Below are 13,639 nucleotides of genomic sequence, written 5' to 3'. Positions count from 1 at the left end.
TTTTCCCAAGCATCCCCACATGCTGCAGCTTTGTCATGGCTGTTCAAGATGTTTGAAGATATTTCAAAGTGAAAATATTTTGTACTTTCTCCTTTCATCTCAAAAAGAAACAATTAAAATATACACATTTTCCTGCCATCTGATGGCTTCTGATGGGGAGTGGATTTTTCACCAAGAATTTAGGATTTTGGTGGCAATGAGATTTCCTAAACTACAACAGAGCTAAGCTAAAAATCCAAGCAGGAGGCTCATCAGAAACATTAAAGCAGAATGTGAGATGGTTGATGAAATCACTGATTTGCTAAGGCTTGCAGCCAAAAGTGGAGGCCACCCCTAACAGAGAAGAAAAAAGTCAGGTAATCCTCTTCACCCCTCAGCCTTTGGGGAGATGCTGTGCTGGACTTTGTTCTCAGCAGCAAGGAGGGGCTGGTGGGGAGTGTGAAGCTCAAGGGCAGCCTGGGCTGCAGTGAGCACGGAATGGTAGAGCTCCAGATCCCTGGGGAAATGAGGATGGCACACACCAAGCTCCCTTCCCTGGACTCCAGCAGAGCAGGCTCTGGGCTCTGGGAGCTGCTTCCTCAGGTGCTGTGGGATGGAGAACTGGAGGGAAGAGGGCCCAGGAAACCAAGGATTGCTTCCCACAAGCTCAGGAGCCATGAATTCCAAGGATAAAATTACCAGGAGGCTTGGGTGGATGAACAAGGAGCTTCTGGGTGAACTCAGATACAAGAGGAAGGCAAGCAGAGGACAAAAGTAAGGACAGGTAGCCTGGGAGGAATGCAGACATTGTCCAGGCAAACAGGGAAGATAATGGAAAAGATAAAGGAAAGATAATGTCCTGATAGAATTAAATCTGGCCAGGGATGACAAGGGCAATGAGAAAATTTTCTGTAGGTATGCCAGTGGTAAAAGGAAGAATAGGGAAGGTGTGAAATCTCACTGGAAGGAGATGAGAGCTCTGGTTATCCAGGATATGCACAAGACTGAAATACTCAGTAATATTTTTCCTCAGTCCTCAGCAGCCAGTGGTCCAGCCAGACTGCCAGGGTCACAGCAGGCAGAGATAGGGGCTGGCAGAATGAAGAGCCTGGCTTTGACAGGGTGTCTAAAACCAGCATCATCTCTGCACCTGTGAGCACAGGATTTTGATCATGTCCTCTAAATGTTAAATTTTCTCACCTGGTTTGGGATCCATCCTCAAGTCTAATGCCGCAGAGCAATGAATTCCACAGGCAGGCTGTGCTGTAGGGTATTTCCTTTATTTGTTTTAAATTTACCTACCATTTATTTTAACATATGAGCCCCAGTTCTCATATTACTGTGGAGTGTAAAGAGAAGGAATGATCAGCTTTTCTTACACTATTCATCATCTTAAATAGGCCAATTAAGCCCATGTAATTATCCTTCTTTCCAAGTTAAATAATCCAAGTCTTTGCAGCTTCTCATATGGAAAGTCCATCATGCCTCTAAACCATTGAAAATTATATGGTGCTAATTTAAAACATGGCCACTTGTAACATGTGTATCTATGTCTATTTCTACTGACACTATGATTGTCAGCTAATTGAACATGTGTAACACAGAAAATACAACTCCAGCTGCTTGTTCCCACGTTGACTAATGAAGGGACATTGGGTTCTGGCATGCAGGGGTAATTTGTATGTGCTGAACATGGCCTGTCATGTTCCACGGGGCTGGGAGCCACGGACACTTGAAATGGTTGAATATATTTTATTCCCTGATCTCTGGAGACAAGGGGCTCTTTGACTGTGTGCACACTACCCCATTCCCCAGCGGAATTTCCCATCCAGCGCAGTCCCAGAGAGAGGAAAATTCAGTTATTGCTGGAGTCCAAATAATGTAGAGGGTCCCCAGCTGAGATCAAGGCTTCATTGTGCTCTCAGTGGCATAAACTGGTTCTTAGAGACAACCCCTGCCCTAAAGGGCTTGTAGTCTAAATAGGAGAGACAAATAAAGGGTGGGAGAGAAAATAAATGTGGAGTGACTTGCGCAGCTGCTGGGACAGCTGCTCTCAGAGGGAGATGGGAACAGGACCCAGTTTGGAGGGTCTTGGGACACTGTGTTTGCTACTGGGCTGTCCTGCCTCACATTTTCCTGTGGAAAATGACATTTTAACCACCCCATCTTGAAAACACCTGGTCAGGGAGAGCCCAGGGGACAGAGAAGTTAAAATGCAAACAGCTACTTGGCAGCTCAGCACCCTTGGGCTGTGTCTGCTGCTGCTGTGGACAGAGCCAGCACAATAGTTTTAGAGAGGACCTGATGTGGGAAAGGGCACATTGAAAGAAATGTGGTGTCTCCTGTGGTCACAGGTCACTGGTTGATGTTAAACACTCAGGATTCAGGCCACATGAAAGCTCTGGCAAAATTCTGAGCAAATGAGGACTAGTAACTCGTTTAGTAAAAGAGCTCTTTGACCCAAAAACCTCAGGAACACTTAGATTTGGAACCAGATTTTAGTGCGTCTTTGCACTCCAGTGCAGGGAGCTGTCTGGCCCTGTGTGTGGAATCAGCTGCTGCAGCATCTTGCAGTTCACATGCAATGCTGACTAATGGAAGAGATTAAATCCTGTAACTGAGAGGCTTTTGCTGCCAGGGACATGCACAGCTGCACTCCCTGTAGTCCTTTCTTGGCAGAACGACGTCTCTGCCAACAGCTGGTGGAAGCTCTGGGAGCTGTGCTCTTGTCCACGTTGTACACCCAGGTAGGGAACCATTTTTGTCACTCTGAGCTGTGCCTCCCATGCAGTTTTATGAGCAGTAGTAAAATCTTGCTCTTTCAGGCTGCTAAATTTGACTAGACTTCCTACTTGTGAATGTATTTTGCCACCCATGCAAGCAGCATTTCACTTTCTTTGCCTGCCACAGAGTGCCAGCCCAGAATTCAAGAAAGCCCAGCTCCCTGGTATCTCAGGAGGACCTCCTAACGTGGGGATCCCTGCTGAGCAGACAAGACCTGCCCGGGTGTTTCCTAGCATTACCTGATGCTCTTCAGTCACTCCTCATTTGAGGCATTTTTCCTGTCTGACTGAATTTCCAAGGGACAGAGCAGTGCAGAAGCCGTAGGGTTTGCTGTGATCTCTGCAGAAGGTTCCCTCTTCTGAGACTCTTTTTCCTCCCTCTTGCTTGCAGCTACTTCAAGAGACAGACTTCTCCCTCCCATCCTCTTTGAGATGGAAATGACTGATCCAGCTCATACTTGTATTTCTTTTTTTTTTTTTTTTCCCCATAGGTAGTGCACTCTTCTGCTTGTGTGCACTGCCTGCATCTCTGCTCCGTGCTCTGCACCCCAAACACCTGCCAGCAAACCTGGTAGCCTCACAGCTTTAGCACTAGCCAACTCACTGCCATGGCACAGGAGGGACATCTTCCACGCACAGCAGCGCTTACAAGCAGGTACACAGCCCATTAAGGCCGTGTATTTACAATTACACACACATTTTACAACTCTTAATGTCTATAGGTAACCATGCAGTATGTTTGGGACTTAATTTTCCTCAGGACTCTAGTTACAGTGTTCAAGCTACAACCTTCAATTTTCTCACAGCGTGTTTCCTTCCCCCCTCTCTGAATCACTGCTAAAATATCTCTTATAAATCCTAAATTTTCAGTCCAGGCAAAACCTCTCTACCACTAGCTCCTGGCAAAAGGGATGAGCGGCTCATGGAGATATCCCTGACGTAATTGTGTGATTTTTGGGATGCTCTCAAATTTGTTAAGTTGTATGAGGCTCTGGCACAGGTCTCCCACAGAAGCTGTGGCTGCCCCATCCCTGGCAGTGTCCAAGGCCAGGCTGGATGGGGTTTGGAGTGACCTGGTCTAGTGGAAGGTGTCCCTGCCTATGAGAGGGATGTGGGATGAGGTGATGTGTAAGCTCCGTTCCAACCCAAAACATTTTGGGATCCTGTGGTTCTTGGTAGCTGAAATTGAGTAAAATTATGCCAGCCTTGAGAAATATCCTCCTAGGGTGGCTTTGTTTCGTTGTTGCCGTAGTACAGTGCCCTCTCCTAGCAGGGACAATGTGACAGCCCTCAGAGGCCAGCATCCTGCCAACATAGTTGTGAAAACCTCATCGAGCAGCATAGCTGTGTCTACAGCAAGATTTTATTGGCAAAGATACGTTGGCTGGGTACATTTGATTTTTTTTTCATTTTTTTTTTTTCACGCTCTTAGCCAAAGAAGCTCTGCCAGCAACATCTCACAGCAAAGACTTCACGGCAAGTAGCCCATTACGAATGCACTCACAGAGGCACGCAGAATGGTCATTAAAAAAGATGTTCCCCAGCTCTCTGCTAAGTTCTTGTTAGATGCAGATATGTAGCAAAGTTTAAATAAAAAAAAAAAGGAAAAAAAAAAAAAAAAGAACGAAAGAAAGAAAAAGAGGAACCAGTCTGCCAGCCGCTTAATGCGAGTCAACAGCTGTCTCCTTGTGCTAGTAGGAACTCCAATCAGAGGTCATGTTCTAAATTAATTCTAGCAGCACCCAGTGTTTTCCCCGATGACTATGATTCTTTTGGGTCAACCCTAGGTCACGTAAGATTGAAGAAAAACTGCTTTCATTAACTTCTTTCCTTGGGACCAGCTCGCTCCAGAGATATTCCTTGCCAGAGTTATGTGACTGCTTCACAGAACAAGATATTTTTCCCCGAGTTAATCTCTTAAAGATTTAATTCACAGCTTTTAAAAATAGTTCACACCATAACAGAGAGTATTTTCAGGGTTTATCCTCTTCCTCTTTTTAAACTGATTTTCAATTCACTGTTACTCAATGTCGCTTCTGCTATTCATGGAGCACAGCCAAGTGAAACCGGGACCCTCTATGCTGCTGATTTACACTATAGAACCATTATTAGCTGACTTCTGCATTGGCATTCCAGACATTCCAGCTAGTCTCCTGTGTATTTATTCATTCAAAATAATGACAGGGCTGGCAAAAGATGCCGGAATGACAAGCCTGTGGAGTGAAGAGGTCCTTCACTGGGCCAGGGTACAGGACTGGCAGAGCCAACACGTGCCATCCCCTCCTCGTACCTCCCACACCCTCCTTCCTCCTGCTCTCAAGGCTGGCTGTGCATTGTAGAGTTAAAATCGAAGGCAGAGAATTCACAAGGCCTGGTTAGGCTTTGGTGCAATTTTCTGTGCTTGCTGCTGGTGTCTTTTCATCATTCCTAGTCTTTTAAAGAGTTTTGAAGCACAACTGTACTCGCCAAATGGCCCCATCTCTCACATCACTAGGGCAAACACACAAACACACACAACCTCAAACTTCAGGACCCTGAAACTAGTTTTGAGGAGTGACTTGGCTGTGTAATTCACAGTTCTGGACACCTATTAGGGTAGATCTGAGGTCTCTAAATGGTGCAGTGTCCTGGTTTCCTTTATTTGGCCTAGTACCAGAGCACACTGCTCACTCCTTTCCCTCCCATTCTTTTGTGAGAAGGAAGCTTCATGATAGTTCATTAACGTTATGAAAAATGCACTCTTGGAGACAAGCGGGGTGTATGGGGAGGCAATTAAAATGTTCCATTGTGCTGAGCGCTGTGCAAACACTGAAACAATGGTCCCGGGAGTGGGGATCTCACCACTGAGACAGACAATAGCAGCCATTCACACCACCTATTACAGACTATTTGGAGTATCTATTTTAGGTGTGAGTCACAGCCTAAATTTTCCGTATAGGCCAAGAAATAGTTGCTTCCAGGGAGTGACTCAGAGCACCTAAGTTAGATGGCAAAAAGTCATATGGTAGTAATATCCCCAACCAGTATGTGGAGCAAATTAGGGAGAATAACCACTTTTTGCCTAATGGACAGCTCTCCCTAGGCTCCCTCCATTGCCAGCAAGAGGAAAAAGACTTCACAAGATGGTTCACAGCATCCAAATCAAGTTCTCCTTCCTCCTGATGGAAACCATTTCTCTTTACTGACAACAGAGGGGGAGTCTGGGGATAGTAAGTTCATTAGGCTAAAATAACCTCTTGTAACACCCTTGTAGCTAGCAGGAAAAACAGCATGCAGCTGCCTAACTTTGTCAGGCTGCCCACTAAATCTATTAATGGATATAAATTGGCAAAAAAGATTGGGAAAAAGGCAGGGAATCCATTTGCGGGAAAACGGACATCTTTCCACATCTCAGTAAACACGCTCAGGAGCCATAATGAAAAGCATGCAGCATTTCCATAAATTTGACATCTCCTCTCAGACACCTCTGTGATTTACATTTAAAGCAGGGCACTGTGAAACCCAGACACCACAGTGCTGGGCTGTTTAAGCACCGAAATTTAGGTGTGTGCCTTGGGTCTGCCTGTGGGGTAGGTGTCCATGCAGAGGGCTTCCCAAGCTGTGTGCCGAGTCCCTGCTCTCCCAGGTTCACACATCTCAGAGGAAGGCAGTGCCTCTTGCCTGCCGTGGTGAGAAGTGGCCACCAAGAAAGGGCTTGGGGCTGCAGAAACCACCTCAGCACTCGAGGGCGGCGTGCACCTCGCAGCGGGGATTTCTCCCGTGCTGTCCCTGACACTGCTCTGACAGTACCTGCACTGGCTTTAATCCATTGATGCCTGTGAGCCTGTGAGAGGCCCTCAGATTAAACTGTGCTAATGGAAGGGCAGGAAAGCGCTCCTGCCTCGTGCCTGCCCTCCCTGTCCGCGCCAAGCCGCCGTGCCTGGATGCTGCTCCACCATGACCTTCTACGGTGGTGCTGTGGCAGCCTGCTCCTTCACGGGGCCATTTGGGCTGACAATGCGAAGCTCCTTTTCCCACATAATTGAAAGGAATTTCTGATTATGCACAGGGATGTCAGCAGTGCGAGGAGCTTGGACGCCTTCCAGCCGCAGCCGGATCCAATGATAGCGCTGCGATTTCTCCTTTTTTGGCACTCTACATGTGAACTTTCTGCTCCCTTCTGGGAGTGATTTCTCAAGATAATATGCTGCTGCTCCAGCTTCTCTCTGATGGCCTAGATTTATAGCTTCTGCAAGGCAAGAGAGGGGAAGGGGTGTGGGAGAGACAGGGAGGATGAAAGCAGAAAGGGAAATTATTTTTTTGGTTGGGGTTTTTATTATTTTGGTCCCACTCTGCTACAGTGACTGTCTCCAGGCTTTGCACAAAAATAGTCTGTCCTTTCCATCTCCGTAATGCTCTTTACTGCCTGCAGTGAAAGGTTGAAAGTACACACGAGTTTTTCTGGCCTCTCTTTAGTCCAGCCCCTGTGAATATGTGGCATGAGGTGAGCACTACATTTATCTCTGACCTTTTCACCATCTCCTGCATCTGTTAACTGAAAAGAGAGGAAGATGTCCCCAGCCTCCTCTCCCACAGAGCAGATGGTACTGGTGACTTGATTTACTTTATCTCTATCAGTCCCAACTTGCTTCAAATCTCTCCGAATGTCTAATTTATCTAAAGCCTTCATTGCTCTAACTACACTGGGGAAAAACAAAACAACAGCCCCAAAAACCCCAGCCACTGGTTTTCAGGGAGAAATATTTCAAAATTTCAGATGCTGTGCTCAGAAATTTAGTAACACCATAATTAACTAGGACAAAATTTTCTCTCTTTGGATGTGCTAATCAGATGAATATCCTCTTTCCCTAGTGAGTTCAGACTGTTGGAGATGTTTCCATAACATCAGAACTGTAATATCCAAGTATTTTAACCCTCTCTACAGCATTTCCAGGAAGGTGGGACAGTGCTGCCATCCCTGGTTTACAGGTAGGAAATGAGGAACTGAGGCACAGAACTTATCTAAGACAGATCAGGTGAGTTACCCTTTGAATATATCTATTCTTCTCTACTGTTTATAAGGTAGATCATAGATGCTTTATAGGATTACATCCATAATGCTTTGTGGCTGCAGGTGACTGAGATGAATGCCACTTTTTTGAGACCCAGCAAGGTCACCCAGGAAGAGTGGAGGAAAGCTGTGAAATGAGCCTTTGCATTTTACAAATGACCTGGTGAATAATACATGCACCTTATGAGGTGGTAGCTCCTGAAATCACTGGCTGACACACTGGTTTGGGTTGGGAGGCGCATTAAACATGTTGGAGGAGCATTGCCAGGAGAGGCAGGGGGGTGCTGAGCACCTCCTGGGGTTCACCTTGGACTCTGTTTCAGCTTTGAGGTCTTCCTGACTGCCCTGGGGATACCAGAGCAGTTCTGTGGTGCTCATTGTGGCTTCTGAGGCTACTGAGGCTTTTCAGTTCTTCAGGTTGCACCTAAAAGTGGGAAATACTGCTAACAGAGCTGCCTGTGCTCAGCTCCACATCTCCCATCATTTTGGATGGCCAGGTTGTCAGTGTTGAGTACTCTGTTCCAGAGGTCGTGGCTCAAATCCTCCCTATCTGAAGAGAATACTTCAGGCGAATGGCAATTGAAATTTAATTTGTTCCTGTTTATCTCTTGCTGGTTGGATCTGCAGGAGTCTCTAACTGCACCTCCCTATCAGATTTCTAAATCTCAGGAAACTTGATTGCAGGTGCTGGGACCTAAGGAAAAACTTTTGCATCAAATGGTGATGGGGGGCTAGACACAAGGCTTTCTATGAGGACCACAGGCAAGCACCCTGAAGGTCAGGGCCAGAGAATGTTTGCACAACTCTTTCTTGATGCCTAGAGTATTTCAGCATAAAGCCACATGTCCTGGCAATGATACACCCTAATTAAGCACTGCCGAAAATCAAATTGGACTTGCATTCAAAGCAGAATTGAAATTGAGGCCACTTGGTGCTCTCTGAGCCTGTGTCTTTGGGCAGAGGCTGTGATTGAAATGACCTTACAGACAATCAGGCACAGGAGTCAAACTCCTCCTTGGTGAGGATTGGTCTGGGCTGATGGGAAGCCTTTTGCTTCCTCTCAGAAATCAGTCACAAAGACATACTGAGTGGCTGAGGAAATTATATTTTATTGAACTTATCAGCATGTGAAAGATAACGGGAATGAGCTGCAGTCACAATCTCTTCTGTGATGGCAGCTGCAGGGGGGAGCAGAAATAATGCAGCAGGGCAGGAACTGGGGAGTGCTGGCAGGTCCTGAGCTGCCATAGAGCTCCTGCATGGCCTGGCAAGGATCTCAGGGCTGTGTGCAGGGGGCACAACAGCTCCCATGGCAAACACAGACAGCACAGAGCCATTCAGACCAAGCACCACTGCCAGGCAGCCCAGTGAATGCAGCAGCCACAATGCTGGGGTCAGACGAATCACACAGTGTGCACGGCTCCTGTTGAGAGCTGTGATGCTTGGCTCTGCTGTAGAGCAGGAGTCAGGAAGGTTGCAGAGCTGTCACTCCTAATTTCCTATTATTTTCTTTAGCTGGGAAGCCATAGGAGTCACAGAACCATCACAGAAAGGTTAGGGGTTAGAAGGGTCTTTAAAGATCATCTCATTTCAGTTCTGCTGCCATGGGCAGGGACACCTTCCACTGTCCCAGGCTGCTCCAAGCCCTGTCCAGCCTGGCCTTGGACACTGCAGGGATGCAGGGGCAGCCCCAGCTGCTCTGGGCACCCTGTGCCAGGGCCTGCCCACCCTCCCAGCCAGCAATTCCTTCCCAATACCCAATCTAACTCTGCTCTCTGCCAATGTGAAACTCTTTCCCCTTGTCCTATAACTACACACTCTTGTCAATAGTCCCTTTCCAGGGGAGCTTGTCCTCAAGTCTGAGTAGTTTTGTGCTTAAGGTACTTTTGTGCACGAATGCAGGGGAAAGACAGGAAAGCTGACTTGGTCATGGACAACATACAACACTTCCAGCTGCAACAATGCCTTTGCCATCCATGGATATTCTCACTTCCCCCTGTGAGTGAGAAGGAGAGACCACCCACCTGAAGTGGTAAAACCAAGAGTTAGGCTCGAACTTAGTGTGGTTTGAGACAAAATATTTACTAGCTTGGTAGTAACTTCGTACTGGCAAGTAATACTAATAAAAAACGTGTTTGATGTATTCAAAACTTGTTGGTGTACACATTAAAACATGTGGTGGAATCTGGGGGCATAATAAAACAGCTGCTTTGGTTAAAGCTAGAAGAAGAGGGTCTGGTGGTCATGCTGGAGAAAAAGATGGGAACAGAGCAAGTACCCACTATAACTCCTTCACTGCTGAGGCACAGCCCCAAAAAGTGTGTTTTTATGTAAAGCTGCAAGGCCCCTGAGCTAAATGGGCTTCCCAATAATACAATTTTCCCCCACTGCCCTGCAGACACTAACCCACTCCCTCCCCCCACGAACAACATTTTCACTTACTATTTTATCATCAGGCCTAATTTGATTTAACAAGCCTGGCCCAGATAAATCAAGTGGTTACAGATTAGGAAGTCCTTGTGCTTACAAGGCCAGTGCTCATAAAATTGAATGCATCATGCAACTTATAAACAGGAAAAGATAAGCACAGTTTTATGTACTCTGCTGCAGATTTCATGCCAGTCCATCTCCCTGGGAAAAGGAAGATGAAGGCTGTATCCTCTTAGCAGTCTCTGCAGGGCATTGTTGATGTTTGTGCTCCTTCTGTTCTACTTTTAACACTTTTTTTCCCTCCTTGGCACCTTGATACACCTCTGGGACACCTCTGAAAGATGTGTTCAAGTCTTTTTTTCCCCCCCTATTTCAGGGACTCCTCCAGTTATTTGTATATTTGAAAGGAAAAAACTTCTTGACGTACAGATTAAGAGAAAAGGGTTAAAGATTTTCCTTATATGTATGTCTTTATGGATTTGGAGTAAATAGCATTCATAACCAAGAAGTTGTTCAGAGTTGTGCTAGAGGACAGTGATGGAAGAGAGAATAAATAAAAATTTTCTTGCTGTCAAAATGATCAAGGCTGTGATTAAAATAATACAAAATAGAATCATAGAATAATTAAGATTGGAAAAGACTCCCTAAGATTCCCTAATGAGTCCAACCATTAGCACAGCACTGCCAGATTCACCACTAAGCCATGTTTCCTGAGCACCACACCTACATGTGTTTTCATCACTTTCAGGGATGGTGATTCCACCAAATAGGATCTGTGCTTCTCCATTTAATCTGCTTTTCTAGACGTGAAATGCGTTCATTCTCCCACATGCAAAGTTGGTTGATGTCCTTAGGTGTTCTGGGGCTGGATTTGGTACATGAGCCCATGGATGGTGCCTTCCTTCATTTAGGAGCTCGTTCAGATGTCTGATAAACACCATCTCTCCAGATCAGGCTAAATACAGCACCCTGCCTTCCCCTGGCAGGAGCCTTCTCTAACAGGCCAGTGTTAGATGGAGTAGCCTGGGGGTTCTTTATATTTAACATCAAAGCAGGGCAAAACAAATGCAATTACAGCCCAATAATGAAATTTGTATCTGTTGTAAATGCCCTTAGTTGTGTAGCAGAAAATCCAGATACCGATGAGCTAAAAACAGATCCAAGGCGAGTGGTGGGAGAAAGCTGAAATTTCTTCTCAGAGACTCAGCAAACAGTATGTAAACCTCACAAAATGTTTACTTTGTTTTTGTTTAGGCTGTGGAGTAAAAATAACTTTCCCTTTATCCAGTGAGTGACTACAGGATGAGACCAACTGGGAAGCTGCTCTAAGCCTCGAGCAATGCAATGTTTTTGAGTTCAGAGTGGGGAAAGGAGATCTTCAGGGCTGTGCCTTGGATTAATGGCCAGTGAACTAGTAGAGACTAAATGCAAGACTACTTTTTGCCAAGATAAGGTTTATCCAACCTCTGAAGAGCAGTACAAGGTGGTGAAGTGACTTCACTCCTTCTTAGAAAGCAGCATGCACTATTCAGATTTTCCTGTCCCACCTTTGGAAATCAGCTCCCAGTCTTTTGCCAGAGTCCCAGAGCAAGAGCCCATGGAGCTGGGAACAGGTTATCCTGTTTCCTAATTGTTGATGTGCAGAGGCTAAACAGAAAATTTATGATAAATTCAGTCCAAACTGCAAGAAAATTAATTCTCTTTTAATGTTTTATGAATCTCCTGTTGTTGGGATCAGGACAGGTGATGTTTCCTTAAGGGATATCTTGCACCATCCATATTTTTGTATCTTAATGACACTAATTTTAATGTACTCTCTCTGCTGTGCAGTGGAAAATATTTTAATTTAATGACCAGGCTTCTGTTCCTCTGCTTTTACTGAGTAATGCTGCAGTTTCAGGCCTCCTTGCAGCAGGATGTGTGAGTATAACTGAAGAGATTAATATGAATAACCAGTACCAGACTGCCAGACTGAATATACATCTTTTGCTAGCTAAAAAATATAAAAGGCCCTTGAACAAAACTCATCTGAGATGCAATCCCATTCAAGGCTCTGAAGTTTTCTCTAGATGAGACACAATGTTAAGGAAGACTGCTGAGTCCCCCGGTGAGAAAATGTCAAGGGTTTTTATTCTGGTCTTGTGGTTCTGCAGACTGCCTGAATCACAAGGTCATGGCATGGCAAGATAGCTCGTTATATCTTCTTTAAATTGGCTAAACACATTTTAAATAACACGCTCCACAAATGAGAAAGTATTTTCCACTGAGGTGGGGAGCGTCATCTCAGCTCTCTGAAGATTAAAGTTTACTGCTTCCTAATGCCACTTGCCAAGGACACATTTTATTGCCTTTGTGTTACTGTATGTCAGTCAGGAATAAATCTCTGTAGAGCTTCTATCTCGCTCTTCAGCCACACGTAACCTCATTTATATTCAACAAACTTTTCTTCTCTTCTCTCTCCCGTGCCTCCCGCCCCCTCTTCCTTCAGAGGAGGCATTTCAATGAGTCTGTGCAGGCACAATTTAGGACTGAAATGAAGATCTCTATTCAGAGGCTGAACAAATTCTCACCAGCTTCCTTAGACCTAGGGCTAAGCTCTTCAGTTCCCTTCACCCCTTTTGTCTGCAGGTTTTTTGGGGCCAGACTGCCAAGTTCAAGCGAGGCTCCGATCTCTCCTCTTTCACAGGCCTCCTGATTAGTGGCTTTCTTTTTCCAAGACTATAGATACAATTATTAGAAATTCCTTTTTTTGTGAACACATTGAATGAAGGTATGAATGGAGATGGTAAGACGAAGAAAGTGAGAAGCTTAATATAACTTTGGCTTCTGTAGTTAATTAGATTTGGATGGCTTCAGAGGAGCAGCTGTAATTTTTTTTTTTTTAAATTGAAGTTACATAAAGGACTATTCAGTTTATTTTGGGTGGGGAGGGGAGACTGTATAAAAATAAAGAAGATGAGAGATGGGTTTTGGAAATACACCCTCTCCCCCTCTTCCTTTTTTGGGAAACAGTTGTGGGAAGAGAAAAAAGAGAAAAAGAAAAAAAATGTCCCACCACCAAAGGGGATAACAGAATCACTGGCACTGCTGCTAATACCCTGTGTCTGAGGCAAAGTATGCAGAATGCATATTCAAACAGGAACTTTTTTTTTTTTTTTTTTTTGTTCAGAGAGAATCTGAAATGCAGAAGTCTGAAATGTATTCCTTTGCACATCCAGAACACTAGATCTCAGACTTTCAAAAGGACATTGCCAAGATAGAGATCGCATTCAACATTTAAAGCATTTCACGGAGATATATCGCTTCCTATCTGCCTGAAATCTTCCCCCTGCTAACAGAAGGCATGGATTTTGAAAACCCAGTGGCATGGCAGCAGTTATGCTCTGTGTTCATTCTT

The sequence above is a fragment of the Cyanistes caeruleus genome, chromosome Z (assembly GCF_971803275.1).
Source record: "Cyanistes caeruleus chromosome Z, bCyaCae1.hap1.1, whole genome shotgun sequence".
Taxonomy (NCBI): Eukaryota; Metazoa; Chordata; class Aves; order Passeriformes; family Paridae; genus Cyanistes; species Cyanistes caeruleus.
This window is presented reverse-complemented; position numbering follows the sequence as displayed.